At 42.0% G+C, this 14,570-nt stretch overlaps 1 protein-coding gene across 3 annotated transcripts in view; it reads right to left on the minus strand.

Annotated features, from left to right (window-relative positions):
- Window positions 1-7,536, minus strand: part of NMNAT2 (nicotinamide nucleotide adenylyltransferase 2) — a 184,484-nt gene extending 176,948 nt beyond the window's left edge. For 2 of the 3 annotated variants that reach the window (XM_024133855.2, XM_024133857.3), the window contains exons 1-3: window positions 7,403-7,536; window positions 4,630-4,762; window positions 3,301-3,409 (exon numbers count right to left, since the gene is read on the minus strand). The gene's annotated coding sequence lies outside the window, so the exon portion shown is untranslated. Of the gene's footprint in view, window positions 1-3,300; window positions 3,410-4,629; window positions 4,763-5,369; window positions 5,931-7,402 lie in introns of those variants that run through there. The other variant, XM_028488419.2, reaches the window with a different exon arrangement.
- Window positions 7,537-14,570: the final 7,034 nt, after the last annotated feature.

The following is a 14,570-nucleotide window of genomic DNA, read 5'->3' on the forward strand; positions in this document are numbered from 1 at the left end:
CTGCAGCCTCCCCCGCTGCAGAGCACAGGCTCCAGACGCGCAGGATCAGCTGCCATGGCCCACGGGCCCAGCCGCTCCGCGGCACGCGGGATCCTCCCAGACCGGGGCGCGAACCCGACTCCCCTGCATTGACAGGCGGACTCGCAACCACCGCGCCACCAGGGAAGCCCCTGAACATTCCTTATAGACCCTAAACTCTTTACCTAAAATTCCTATTGTGCTTTAATGCTACAATTTAGCTGTCCCACAAATACTTAGAGAAAAGTAATTTTTAACTTTGCTTTCTATAAACTAATTACCTTCTGTAACATCCAGGTCACTGCCACCTACATTTTGGAAGTGTTGGCATCCCAATAGTTGGCATGTCTTATAGGTTTACCATAGGGCCATTATTAAAGAACTCAAACCATGCACATCCTCTTGGACAAAGGATTGGATCACCTTGGGGACCGTAAAGGAAAGCTTGCAGGCAGTGGTTGAGAGAGCAAGACAATGAGAGAGAGTGAGCCAGAGAGCCTGCCAGAGATGTCAGTTTGAAAGAGGGTGGGGAAAGCATAAGCAGGTGGTTTCACTTCTTATGAGCCTCCTAACCTTCTGCAGTTTCGACAGATCTTGGATCTCATCTCATCCAAGTATAAAACTCCTAGTGAACTGAGACATTCTCTGTAAGTAGATGAAAGCTGTTTTCTCTCTTGGCAGTTTATACTTGGTCATATGATACAACTAGTCATACAGCATTAAGGCAGCGTGCTGTGTACCTCTCTCTCTCCAAATGCCATTTTACAACATTCTGTGTTTTATTAAAAAAAAACAAGTTTAATCTACATTAATTAGAATGTGAAGTTGAGTGTGTGAAGCTCTAATTTACCTTACATGCATGACAAGAGCAGCACCACCTGTTGACTGCCTACTAAGTGCCTGGCACAGCCTAGGTATGTTATACACATTATCTAATTGAACTTGGAGAACATGCCTGCCTCCAGAAATATAACTTAAATATCTCATTTACTTTGAAATTGCAAATGGCCCTTTCTTTAAGAAACTTACATTAAATTTATTTAGCCCTATCCCATTACAGGAGAAAAAAATAACAATAATAAGGCCAGAATTTATAAACACTTTTCTGGTGAGAAACACAAAGATCACTGAGCTTTCCATTCTATACTCTAATCCAATTTTCTTTCTGAATTTTTACATCTAATTTTTCTATACTATTTTCCAACCTAGTTGATAATCTGTCTTCTCTCTTGCCATCTTCCCCAGCAGTGTTTTTTCTTTTGCCACATAATAAGAGAGTTAACTGCTTCGCCTATTCCCAAATTAGAAAACATAAAGGTTAAATAAAAGTGACTTGGACACTGAAGACTTTCTTCCTACACTGAAGTATGAGACTTTGCGGTGAGATAACTGATGAGTTACCCATAATCATATGTGTGCTCTTTACTCATTGCCTAAGTAAATTTCATCTAATTAAAACTTTCATCATGTTAAATATAATAGATTCCTCAGATGGGTTGAAGGCCCAGAGTTCTTTTCTTATTGCTTAGTAGTGACCTCTATATTCCATAGGAAGGTCGTCAGAAATTTTAAGCATTTATAGGAAAGTCGTGGTCCAAATTTCTACTTTTTTTCCCGAGATTAATTGATTCAACAAACATTTATTGAGCACCCTTGTATCAGCCACCCTGCTAGGGGAGTGATAATACAGTAGTGAGCAAAACAGGCACAGTGTTTGCACTACAGAGCTTACAGCCAACTGGAGGCAACAGACACTGAACAAATAATTACAAATATGACAAATGCCATGAAGAAGATGGGCAGGGTGCTATGGGAATATGTAATAGGTGTAGCTAACCTAGCTTGATGGGAGGTGGGGCAGAGAAGATTTTTCCAGAGAAGTTCAAGTTTAGGCTTGAAGCATAAGAAGGAAGAAGAGTTATCTAGATAAGGGAACAGCTTGTGTAAAGGCTCTGAGTAGAAAAGAACACCATCCATTCAAGGACCTGAGAGAAGGTCACTGTGGCTAGAGTGCTGACTTCAGGAAACGTTAGAGAAGAGGCAGGCAAGGACCAGATCACATAGGTCACCCTAAGGATTGGGGACTTTATTCTGAGGGCAATGGAAAGCCAATGGAAAATTCAAGCCAGGAATTTAAAAAATTTTTAAGCTTAAAATAGCTAAAATGTAGACTATAAGAATATATTAATTCACTAATTTGTTCTGGAATATGATCTCATATCTAGTAGTCCAATGATATTAAGAATTTTTATAAATGCAGGACAAACTATCTAGGTTTATAATATGTAGAATTTTTCTGTGAATAGAAAAGACCCTAGGATAGTTAAGCAAAGCAGAACAGTACTTGGGTACATATAAGTACCCAAGTAAGCCTTGAAACATATGTTCTGAGTTTCTTTGCTTTTCATCTATATCACATTTTAACTTGAATTGAAAATAGAAGTGGTAAAATAATAAAGGCAGGGAAAGGAGGAAGGCATGCATGTGCGTATGAGCGTGTGTGCCCACATGTGGTTTCCTATGGTTTTGAAGAAGAGCAGATTTGTGACACTATCAGTATCACATTCTCTGTGCTCAAAAATAGTTGTCTACCCTCCAGAAATTAGGAAAGTAGAGACTATATAATAGGGAAAGATTTTTTTTTTTCTTTTAGTGGGGTGTTTTAAGAGAAAAAATGGCAGCTTCTGGGTAATACAGCAGATTTTGACATGAAATACATTGATTTTAGACTATGGACCCCAAGATGGTTTCAGTAGTACTGTGCTTGGAGTAGTAAAGAGATCCATAAACACCAAGGCCTTTGGACAATATAGAGTGTAAGAGGCTAAGGTTTTAATTTTCTTTTTTAATACTCTTCAGTCTTCCCTATGGGCTTTTCTTCTTGTCTTCTCCAGATGGCCTGCATCCATTAAATTAGTAGATAGGATTTTAAGGTGTGGTTCTTTCCCAGAGGTATTTTCTTACTGGGAGTTGAGAGAAATTCTTGAAGATTAATAAGATTTCCATTAGTAAATATTAGGAGAGTGGAGAAGGAGAGCTAGCTAGCTCTGACTACCATTCTCTGTCACCTCACTGTCTCCCAAACCAGAAGTTTCTTCTCTTAAATCTTGGACTGCAATGCTTCCTGACTGTTCTGGAGGAGGCTCAGTGACTCCTTCTTAGAAATGAACGAATAAATTCCCACTTGGTGACACTTAGTCTGAGAAATCTTGAGCAACAGGAGACCTGAGTTTAATGTCAATTTGTACCTGTCTCACTATTTGAAGAGAATGAATTACTTACTTGATTCAATCACTTAGCTCCACACTTGATTCAATCACTTAGCTCCACACCTGAGGTGTAGTAATGAAGAGAACATGGGCCAGCTTCATATACATTGTGTCCTTCAATACTGCAATTGACAAAGCATTCTCATCAAAATAGAAACACATTAAGTACCTATTGTACACATGATTGGGAAACAATCAGAATATGTAGGTTAAATATTAAAATAAATTAGTGCTTGTTAAGGTTTCATGGAACAGGTGAGATGTGTATTATTATAAAAAGGGAGCAGGTTTACTATGTATTAATTATTAGGCTACCAAAGCTCTGGGTAAATTTGATAGCAATGTTAAGAGTAGCTTCTCGGCAAGTACTTGGTGTCAGGTTGAAAACTGGCCACTCTGTTTACTTGGGCAGAAATGTGGTTATATTAGGCTGCTTTTAGTGATAAAAGGTTTTTAAAAAGTTTCAACCTTCTGGAATCTGACTCACAATGTCCTGATATTGTGTTCTTTTCTGTATTCAGTGTCATGGATAAAGAAATCTATCTTTCAGCACTGAATAAGAATAAATTTCGGCGTGTGGTCAGATTTATGAGTATTACAGACAAAGACTAGATAAACTATTATTTAAAAAAATAATTTTATGTTGCAGTAGTTCTAAATTATTAGTTTTAGCTTGATATAAGAGCAAGAGGGCAACAAATAAATTGACATTCATCAAGTACCAGTGTTTTATGTCAGGCACTCATATAGTCAGTCACCTATATTATCATTAAAGTTCACAGGAAGCCTGTAATAGGTAATGTTTCCATTTTGGTCAAGGAAGAAACTGAACTTCAGAGACTGAGATGGCAGAGCTGGGGTGCACACTCAGGTCTCCTAGCTTATGGTCTTTCAATAAAATCACTTAGGCATAAACTGAAAAACTTAAGATTAAGTAGGATTAAACAAAATGAAACAGCTTCTCATCTATAATTTCTTTTGGTTTAGATGTAATCTTTATCTGCGGGAGGAAAAGGTGAATAATATTGCAGAAAGATGCTTGTATTCTACAAATCTGTTGATGGGTACTAGTAGAAAGAGATGAGATTAGAAAATGTACATTAAGCAATATGTAAATTTGGGTCATAATTTTTCTGAATCCTATTGATTTTTTAAAGTTATTTTCAAGATGGGCATCAATGTTTTACAATCTGTAAAATTAAATGTTACTATTCTAACTAGTTTGTAGGGACACAAAAGCTATTGAAGACTCTTGAAACATTATTAGGAAAGCTGCTATAAAATATAAAGATTGCTTATATGTCTGACCTTCATCTGTGCACTTAAAGCACTTTGTTCTTACCTTAATTGTTGCACCCATAATATTGCATCCAAATCATGTCTCTATTCTCTGGTATCTTTACCAGAAGGTGGGTTCCTCCAAGACAGGGACCATGTCTCTTCCATGGTGGTAGCCATAGTAACCTGGACAGTGTCTGAAATATAATAAATACTCAGTAATGTTTATCAAACAAACAACACAACAAAAGGATTCATTTTTTCCAACCCCAGTTTCCTTATTTCCAAAATGAGAAGATACTAATATTTTTCTAGATCGTCAGGTGGGTCATGATATATGCTTATATACTGTTGACTGGATATATGAGGCACAGACATAAAAAGTGTTATTAGGATGATTACTAAGGGGGTGGTTATTTTACACAACATAAAATTTTTATTCTGTTTAAGATCTTTTAAAAAAAATCCAACCAATAAATTTCAGGAAGAAAATCTAGGTATTTTAGGTAATATGTAGTAGTAATCTCCATCCTTGGACTCTCAGGGTTGACGAAAAGCCGGATCCTAAACCAGAGATGAGAACAATCTTTCACTAGGTGGCTCTCTTTCCCATGAGTGGGCGGCCCCTCGGTGGGTGGAAGGACGACACGGGGCAATGTACGGCTGCAATCACCGCGTGTCACACCGCATCACAGTAGGCGCATGCAGCACGAGGGGCAGAGTTCAGTTTCTATGTCGTTAATGATAATCTGTCCTTGGGATTTATTTCAAAGTAGCTTGTACTTTCATTTCCTCCAAACCTACACATAGACATTGGCCCAGTCTTTTAATAGGTGCGGTCTCAGAGAAGGATTTTGATAGCGCCTTTTCACCTAGCATGAAAGACAAAAGGAATCAGGTACCCCGACCGAGTCAAACCAAAATAGCCCTTTAAAATTCTGATTTTAACTGTCCAGTGAGGGCTGCATTCCTGGAGGGGTTTATACCGTTATACATCCTAAAGTACTTTGGGACAACTGTTTAAACGCCTCCACAATACGAATGGAAAATATAATTTGTAAAATGTCAAATAATTCTTTCAAACCACTAACACGACGACTTCTCCAGCTACTTCTCACGCACTATTATTGAGCCCATTTACGTTATTCTGCTTTTTTAGCCTCAAACATGAGACAAAACACATATAATAAACATTCAAAAAGATTTGTTCTAAGAATGAAAATCCTTTTCCTAGAAGCCTTTCATAGGAACTTCGCTCAAGTATCTAGGTTTTTCTTGATACTATTTTACCCAATGTTTTCCTCTCCAACCCAAAAGATACATAGTGACAAGTTCTAAAATACTACAAACGCCTGAGAAAAGGAGGAAGTTTGCAAAGGAGAAAGGAACTCGGAGGTCTGTTTTTGATAAGAAAGGGGGACTCCCATTGGGGGGGTGCCTCACAGAGGGATGGCGGTCGTGAGCATCTCGCCATGTCCCCTAAGTGCTGAAAAATCACTTGTTAGCCTTCCAAGATGAGTTCCCACTCTCACTCTGGCCTCCTCGCGGCAGGAGGTGGCTCGTGAAGGCCGCGTGGGGGGCTCGCAGGAGGCTAGGTCGCCAAGAGTGTGTGTGGGGTGGGGTTTGGGGATTTCAGTAAGGGGTCGAACCGCCGGGGAAAGTCGTATGTCCCTGTCAGCAGAAAAGGGATCTCGGCAGTCGTGTGCCGTTCTCCTCCCTCAGGGACCCCGTCTTGGCGGGACCCCGCCTCCCAGAGCCGGGGGCAGTTGTGGGGAAACCCCTCGCCAGCCTCGCAGCCTAGCGCCGCCGCCTCGCCTAGCCTGCTCCAGCCCGCCGCCCACCAGCCTTCAGGCCCAGCATCTTCTGCGTAGGCCCAGCCCTCCCCAAGCCCGGCACGGAGAGGAAAACTATGGAGGTGGTTCCCGCCCGCAGGCGGGTGGAAAAGCCCATGGTGAATGCCTCGGGGTCTCCCCCATTGCTGCGGGAAAGGAAAAGGGAGGAGAAAATGAACTTCTCCGCCCAGGAGAACTACCCGGATTCCCAACCTGGGGGAGGCCTTTAGATGGAAGGGAAGCCAAGGGGAACCCTGGGCACTTTCCGGGGAATCCACTCGCCAAGGGAGGGTCATTCTGTCTGCACACATTGGTTACTATGACAATACAACTACAGCCTCCAGTTGCCTTGGCAGCTGCTTATCCAATCCGATTGGTTTCTTTTCTCTTCATCCCTGGGCTCCACCCTATCCCCTCCAACAGCCTCCCTGCGTGCACGGGGTGGGGCCACAGAAAAGAGGAGGGGGTCCTTAGCTTCACTCTAGGGCCCGAGGGCAGGCCAGAGACGAGGGACTGGCTGCCGGAACTGTAGGAGGAAGGGGCGTCGTTTCCGGTAGGGAAGAGTGGAGGAGTGGAAAAAGGAAGAGAGAAATCGGGTGGAGCGCAAAGACGGGGGAAGACTTTGAGTGTAACTCGCGGTTGATTTGAGCTCGATGTTCCCGGTGAGGCTGGGGTTGCCCCCTTGCGCGGGAGAAGCGGGGTGGATTGGCCGGAAGCCGCCAGTCGCAGCCAGTGGGCCGCTCAGCAGCCGCACAGGCGCCGCACCGCTAACTGATCCCAAGAGGGAGCGCTACAGAGAGGCGGAAATCACCCGGAGGGACCGGCGCCGCTGAAATCTCGCGAGAGAGACCCCACTTCCTTCCTCTTCTTCTCCCTCCTCTTTCCCCCGCCCCTATCCCTTTTCCCTCCCCCTCCCCCCTCCCGGGTCGGAGTGTCCCTGAGCCCCACGGGCTGGAGAAGCAGCGAGAGCAGCTTTCCCCGCTCCCTCCCCCTCGCCTCACTCACCCCCACCCCCCGCCGAGCGAGGAGGAGCCGGAGGAGAGGAAGATGGCGGCGGCCGCCAGCACCCGCGGTGCCGTGGGGCCGCTCCGAGGAGCTTGAGAGACCCACAGAGGCTTCGCGGGAAGACGCGGCGGCGGAGGATGAGCCTGCAGAGCGCGCAGTATCTCCGGTGAGTGCCGAGGCCGGCCCGGTACGTAGCGGGGAGCGGGCCGAAGGTTGGTGCATGGAGCAACAGACACAGAGGTGGTATGTCCGGGGTGGCGGGGGAGTTGCTGTGTCCTCTCCTTCCCCGGCAGGGAGGCGGGGGCTGCGAGGATCAGCGGGAGGGGGCGGAGCAGGCACACACTTGGGTGCCTAGCCCCCGCGAGCAGGACTGAGTTCCAGCGGAGCCGGCTAGTCTCGGTGCTGAGGAGGTTAGGGAAGCGTGAGAATGTGTGTGCGCGCGCCCCGGGTCGCGGGTTCTCTAGTGAGGGTTGGGGGGAGGTGGCGGCGACCCGGAGTGGAGGTGGGTGTGGAGGTGTCTGATCCCGGTGGCGGGGAAACGTGGTGTGTGGGATTGGAGCGATGAATGGGGAGAAGACAAGGTGGAAGTCTGCACGCCTGGGGTGTGTGCGGGGCCGGGGAGGGAGGACTAGAGGAGGGGGAGACCGCAGGAAGCTGGAGTTTGTTCTTCATTCTGGGGTTGGAAGTACTGAGGAATAATGTCATCTGTAGTTAGTTGGCGGAGTGCGGGTGGAGGGCATAAAGAAGGGAATGGGTGAGGAAGTGTGGAAAGAAGGAGGCACTACGGATGCGGTTGGGTTCCCCCGAAGAAACTGGGTTAGAATCAGTGCATTCGGAAGATACCATTCTAAGGGTCGTGTGGATTCATTAAAAGTGGTGTAAGGAACTTGTATGTCGAGGTAGAGTGACGTATAGGTGGCATAGTGTGAGAGTATGTGATGTGTATCTGGGGAGGGTTAAGGGGGCGATTGACACACATTGTAGGAGGAAGAAGATGCAGAGACATTGGAACCAAGTACATGGTGGCGAGAGCATATTGCAGCAGCTATTGTGCAGCTAGGAAGGTTCCATGGATGCAAAGTAAGAGCTTGGAGGTGGAGGTAAACGAGGGTCAAAATCTTGATGACAGAGAAAAATAAGATTGTCAGAGCCTGGGATTAATTGGGGAGTTGCCACTGCTTAGAAAAGGGGAAGGAAGATCCAGAAACGGGTCCTTTTTGTCTTTCAGTAGCAGAACTAAGAAGGGCAGGCTTATGGGAAAATGATTTTAAAAGTGGTTTCATACCTTGTGGAGGAGGGAGTTGGACGGGGTAGAAGTCTGAAATGAGCAGAAAAGTCACTTTAGCTGTTTAGTGAAGTGAAAGTATTGATGTGTGAGTGGATCCCTGCATGTATGTTTCAAGAGAAGGTTTGTAGTTAGGTGATACATGAGGGTAGCTATTCTGCTTTTGAAAGTAGTAATCGTTTTATTAAGCAGTGTGTGTAGAGGAGGGAATGATGAGATCTTTCAAGTATGGTGGAATGCCTGAGTTTCATAACACACATCATGTATGCTCAATAACTATGCGGTGGGTGGTTGGAATGATACCTGTATATCGAAGTCCTTTTTCTCCTTTATTATCCCTTTGTTGTTTAACATATCAGATAAGCTTAATAAATACAACTGTGGCAAAGATGTATGATAGATGCTGTAGAGGGGAGATATGGAAACTATCAGGACAGTCCTTAATTTTAAGGAATTTGCAGATTAGTATATATTAGAAAAGTAAAATATGGTAAGGATCATGAAAGATGCCAGTTTTATGAGAGTCCAAAGGCAGGAGATTACCTGAGCAATTGAGGTGAATCAGGAAAAGTTTCCTTTGTTTATTTTCTCATTCATACACATGATTCATCAGTCATTTTGTTGATCACCTCTATGGGAGGCATTGTAGTAACTTCCAAGAGTAGAAAAGTGAGAACTCCACCCTCCTCTTGCAGAGTTTACAGTTTGTTAGGCTTCAAGGAGAAAATGGCACTTAAAATGGACCTTAAGGATAAACAGTATTCTGAGAAGTGTGGATTGAGAAGGAGGAATCCAAATGTAAGGAAACTGAGCAGAGACATATGGAAAGGAGGGTTGGATGCTGGGGGAGATATTCAGTCCAGTTAAACAAGAATGTAAGGTGATGCAGCCGAAAAAACTTAAGAGTTTCATAGCTTATTAAGTTTGACCCCTTCTTTTTACAGATGAAGAAAGTATAGCCCAAAGAAGTTAAAATTGTTGAGGATCATATAGTTGGTATGTGGAAGCTCTAACTCAAATGTAGGTCTTCTAACTCCAGATCAGCTATACTGTGTGTGACATGTCTGAATTCATCCATTCTTTCCACAGGTATGGCTTGAGAGCTTACTGTATTCTAGGCACTGAGGATTCAGTGGTGAACCAAAGAGTGAACATGGGAAAGTATTTTCTAATAGAAGGATGCAACAAATAAACATATGAACAGATAAATATGTTTACCAGGTGGTGACAAGTACTAGGAAGAAAAATAAAGCAAGACAGGGATGTGCTGTTTTTTATAAACAAGGGTGGTCAGGGAAAGCCTATTTGATTAGGTGCCCATATTTGAGAGTATCTTGAATATTATGGTCTGTAGTTTATGGTTAAAATGGGTGGACAGTGGAGAATCTGAGATGATTTGTTTAGAAGGGAAATCACATGTTCATGGCTATGTATTAGGAAGATGAATCTGTGTAGTGGGCAGTTAAGGGTTAGAAATAAGGTGGTGGCAGTGGGACTGGAAAGGTATGATGAAAAGCAGATTGGGAGAGTGGTGGTGTTTTTAATGGGAAGATCAGTTGGCTTTGAGAGGCTTCTGTGTTAATGTATCTTATGTTTTTAAAGTTAGCACGGTAAGGAAGACTTATCCTTAGGTTGCGGAATCAGTAGTAGACACCTTGAGATGAATTTAGTTCATTGAAGGAGGGAGAAAAGAATAAGAATGAACACAATGTTTAGCCTAAATTTTCCAGCTAAAGTTGAATAGGCAAAACTGAACAGGCATAGGACCTGGAATCACTTAAAAATTCCTGAGAGCCAGTCTTTTCTCAATCTTGTTCACCTATCCTAAGTAAATAAAGCAAGTCTTAGGGCTAATAGTAGTCTGGGGCAGAGATGGAGAGAGGTAATAAAGTAAGGCTTGCACCAGCCAGAATTTCCCTCTTTCTCTTCTTTAGATAATCATTCCATTTAAAGTAAAGTGCTGTGAGTAACTAGTGGTTACCATTGGGGATGGAGTGGGGTGCAGTATAGAGGTGGTAGAGTGGGAGGTACAAACTATTGGGTGTAAGACAGGCTCAAGGATGTATTGTACAACATGGGGAATATAGCCAATATTTTGTAATTACTGTAAATGGGAAATAACCTTTAAAAATTGTATTAAAAATTAAAAAATAAAGTCTGCTGTGAGAGACTAGAGACTGTGTTCAGGGAAGCATTATGTTCACTTTCTTTTCTTTGATGCATATGGAACCATTGGTTTTTATAGACAACCCAGGGAGAATGCTGGGTATTGCTGAGTGAGTGTGGTTGGGGGTATAGCAGTTATTCTTTGTGACTTTCACTTTAGGAAGAGTTTTGTTGTCTACCTTTGTCAGTGGTGTACGACCATGACTGGGCAATTTTTAGACTGCACAGCTACAGATCTTCCCTCATGTAGATGAAAATTAGTTTTGTCTCAGCTGAATTAATTTCTTAGAGTAAATGAGCTGGGGTGTCTGGTGTTGAAATGGTGGGGTGGTAAGATGGCAGTTTCAAGAGTGAGAAATGAGGATGTGCAGTAAGAACATCAGTAAAACAAAGAAAGAGGGAATTCAACAGCAAGGGGACTGAATTCGTCTTGAGTTGTAGAAGTAGAGCATAGATGAAAGGAGAGAAAACCTATCCTCTGGATGGGTGATGTTCTGGGCAAGAAAGGATGATGAAATTGTTTTTGTTAGAAGGGGAGTGTCATTTTTTGAAATAGGAGACCCAATAAGACTCGTATCCAAATGATTAAGTTGAGAATACTTTCTTATATTTTATAAAAATAAGAAATGGTCTTAAATATGGGGCTTCTAGACTGAATAACGTTGGAAATTTAATACTCGGATTGAAGAAAAATTCAGTGTTTTCTCTTTTGATTTATGACAAAATGGAAAGATTTGTAAAGACTTTGACATCTTTGTTGAGTAAAAGAATAGGGTGTATTGAATATAGTTCATTTGAGAAGGGTGGAAGAAGGGTGAGAATAGGCCATAGAGAAGATAGTAGGTGAGGTATAATTTCATGCTTTAAAAGAATAGCATTTGAAAGAATAGAAATATGGAAATTAACATGTCAAAGTTGGAAAATGGGTAGGGGAAGTATTGAAGTACCATACAGGAAAGGTATCTTTGAAGTTGTTTTGGAAGATGAGATAGTGGAATAATCATAGCCATAGGGAATACCAAACAGGTCAAATCTGATGGTACAAGGTGGCACCGGTGCCCCTGAATGACATGGGCTGTGACTGTGGGAGGCAGCTGTTCATACTCCCCTCCCTCTTTCCTCCACTGTTCTCCCCGTTTTATCTTTAATTTCTTTTTATGCTGAAGGTTTTTCTGTGGGATCCACTTGAAGTTGATCCCTGGCATTAGACCACTTGACAGGAAAGGCCTACAAATTGTCTGTTTTGTTAGAAATTTTTTGCATGATACCTCTATGGGTGGAGAGGTGCATTCCAGTTGCACATTTCTTTGTCAGAAACTTTGTTACCAGAAGTAGAAGTAATATAACATCCACAAGGTTGTTTTTCTGAGACAGCAGATAAATGGCTGTCATTTAAAAACTAATTAAAATATCCAGTATATTGTAAGATAAAATTTGTCACTGTAAATCTTGAGACAGAGGGAGGTAAAGGGAGGGGATGAGACTGGATAAATTAACAAGCAGAGTCTTATTCTAGCCTGGGGAGGGGAACAAGGTCATGGGATCATTTGGGAGAAATAAATATACTAAATAGGGTGGTCTCCAGGTTCTGGAAGAATCTGGTAATACTGGACTGGATATTCACTGTTGCTAGAAGCTTCAAGAAGTCCTATAGCACACACTGATATTAATTCACATGGTTGAGAAGTCTCCCCCTGACCCATCCAGCCCCCTCCCACTCCCATGCCCAGGATTTAAAATAGCTTTGGTCCCAGAAAATCAGCCAAACATGGCCGATTTACCAAACATGGGAAAATTGTTTGAAAAAAAAAATGACCCTCTCTTGAGGCTTTATAAGTCTATTTTTTGTTATAATAATGTTAATAGCATTTTACCTGCTTGGATATTAACAGGCTAAATTATTTTAGCAGTTAATTTCTGCCTCCCTAGTGGTTTCGGTTGGATTCAAAATGTATACTTCCTGTCCTAGTCTGTGTTTCATTGCTTTCTAACAACTGCTGTGTTTTACCTTCATGGTAGATGAAGCATTTGCTGAGTTTTTGTTTTGTTTTGTAAGATATGTTATAATAAGATATGGACCCACTAGTGTAGCAAGTTTGTCATGAGGCAATTTTGGGGTGGAGGGGAGTTCAGACTTGAAAAGGGATAGTTTGTTTTATGGTGGAGAAATACCATTTGTAGCCTCCAGCTACATCTCTAAATGTGGCTAGCCTTTCAGATTTTTGTTATTGGTGGCATGCATGAGTACCTGAAAGTTTAGGTGGGTTTGTTTAACTGATTGATCTTTTTCAGAGAATAGACTATTAAGCAGATGTCTTTTGGATAGTGGATTGTTCATCTGTAGGTGGGTATTTTGGCAGATGGTCATCACATATTGCCATTTAAGTTTTGTAATCAAGCTATATTTTAATTTAGTTGCTGAATTGTTGTGGATAGACTTAACAGTGATCTAGGAGGTTATATATAACTAAGAAGGGCTAATCAACAGTTACAGAAAAATACAGGGATGGCATTTTGGCAAACATGTCACATGGTAAGTGAGAACTTGTAACCAACTCCTTTCTTGTTAACATGTAAGTGGAGCTGCTTAGGCAGGTTGTTTTCACCTTTCCTGAGACCCAGTTTTTAAGTCAGTGGAAAGAGTAGGTGACTAGGTTAAGAAAACTTTAGGAATCTCAGGTAGACTAGGTAACAGTGTTGTTCAGGATTTGTGCTAGATAATTCCTTGTTGCAGGGTGCAATCCTGTGCATCGCAGGATGTTTAACAGCATCCCTGGCCTCTACCCACTAGATGCCAGTATCATTCTCCCCAATTTGTGACAACCAAAAATGTTTCCACACGTTGCCAGAAGTTCCCTGTGGGTGCAAATTCACTTAGATTCATGTTTTTTTCTTCTCCTTCAAGCCACAGATTATTTCTAAGGCTTCTCTTAGCAGTTTTCTCTTAGGTAGTAATAGGCTAGTTACTATGTTTAGACTTCACCCATAGAAACTTGTACAAGTTTTAAATATATTTTTTAAAAAGTTGTGTTTTATTTTACTGGCAGTTATTGAACACTTACTATGTGCAAAGCACAATTATATGGGCTTTGCCTGTGGGAAACTCAAAGATACTAGCGAATGACATTTAAGTAACTAATAGTGGATGAACTGCTAAGTGCTATGATAGAGAAACAGGTACCGTGTAAGTTTAGGGAAAAAGAACTTTATTCCAACGGAGTTGGGGTGAGGAAGGTATCTTGGAGGAGGTGAGATTTTATCTGGGTTTTGAAATATGGATGGGACTTTTAAAAAGTGGATTATTTGGTAAATTGACATTTCAGGCATCTCATGGCTCCTTTATTCCAATACATTTAAAAAAATTTTATTCACTCCCATTTAATATATGACATTAGAATTCTGGCCAGGCCTTTCTAAGTTTTTCTTACATAAGATTGGTTATGGACAGAGAACTAGAGATATGTGAAGTGGTAGTTCCTGAAGACTTGATGGCTGGTATAGGTCTTGAAAAGGGAAAAGCAGTTTGGCTAGTAGAGTCCTGCATAATGCCTTTCTTTACTTCTGCCCTTGCTTATATATTATTCCTCCAGAACCTTATTTCAGATGTGCTGTCTCTCTTCTTTTAGTCTTTTAAATTATTCCCTTTACTAGTCTTCTCTTTTGTGGACCAATATCAGCCTTCTCTTAAAAATTCTTTCCTTAAAAAAAAAAAAAAAA

This window comes from Physeter macrocephalus, chromosome 4 (genome assembly GCF_002837175.3).
Source record: "Physeter macrocephalus isolate SW-GA chromosome 4, ASM283717v5, whole genome shotgun sequence".
NCBI lineage: Eukaryota > Metazoa > Chordata > Mammalia > Artiodactyla > Physeteridae > Physeter > Physeter macrocephalus.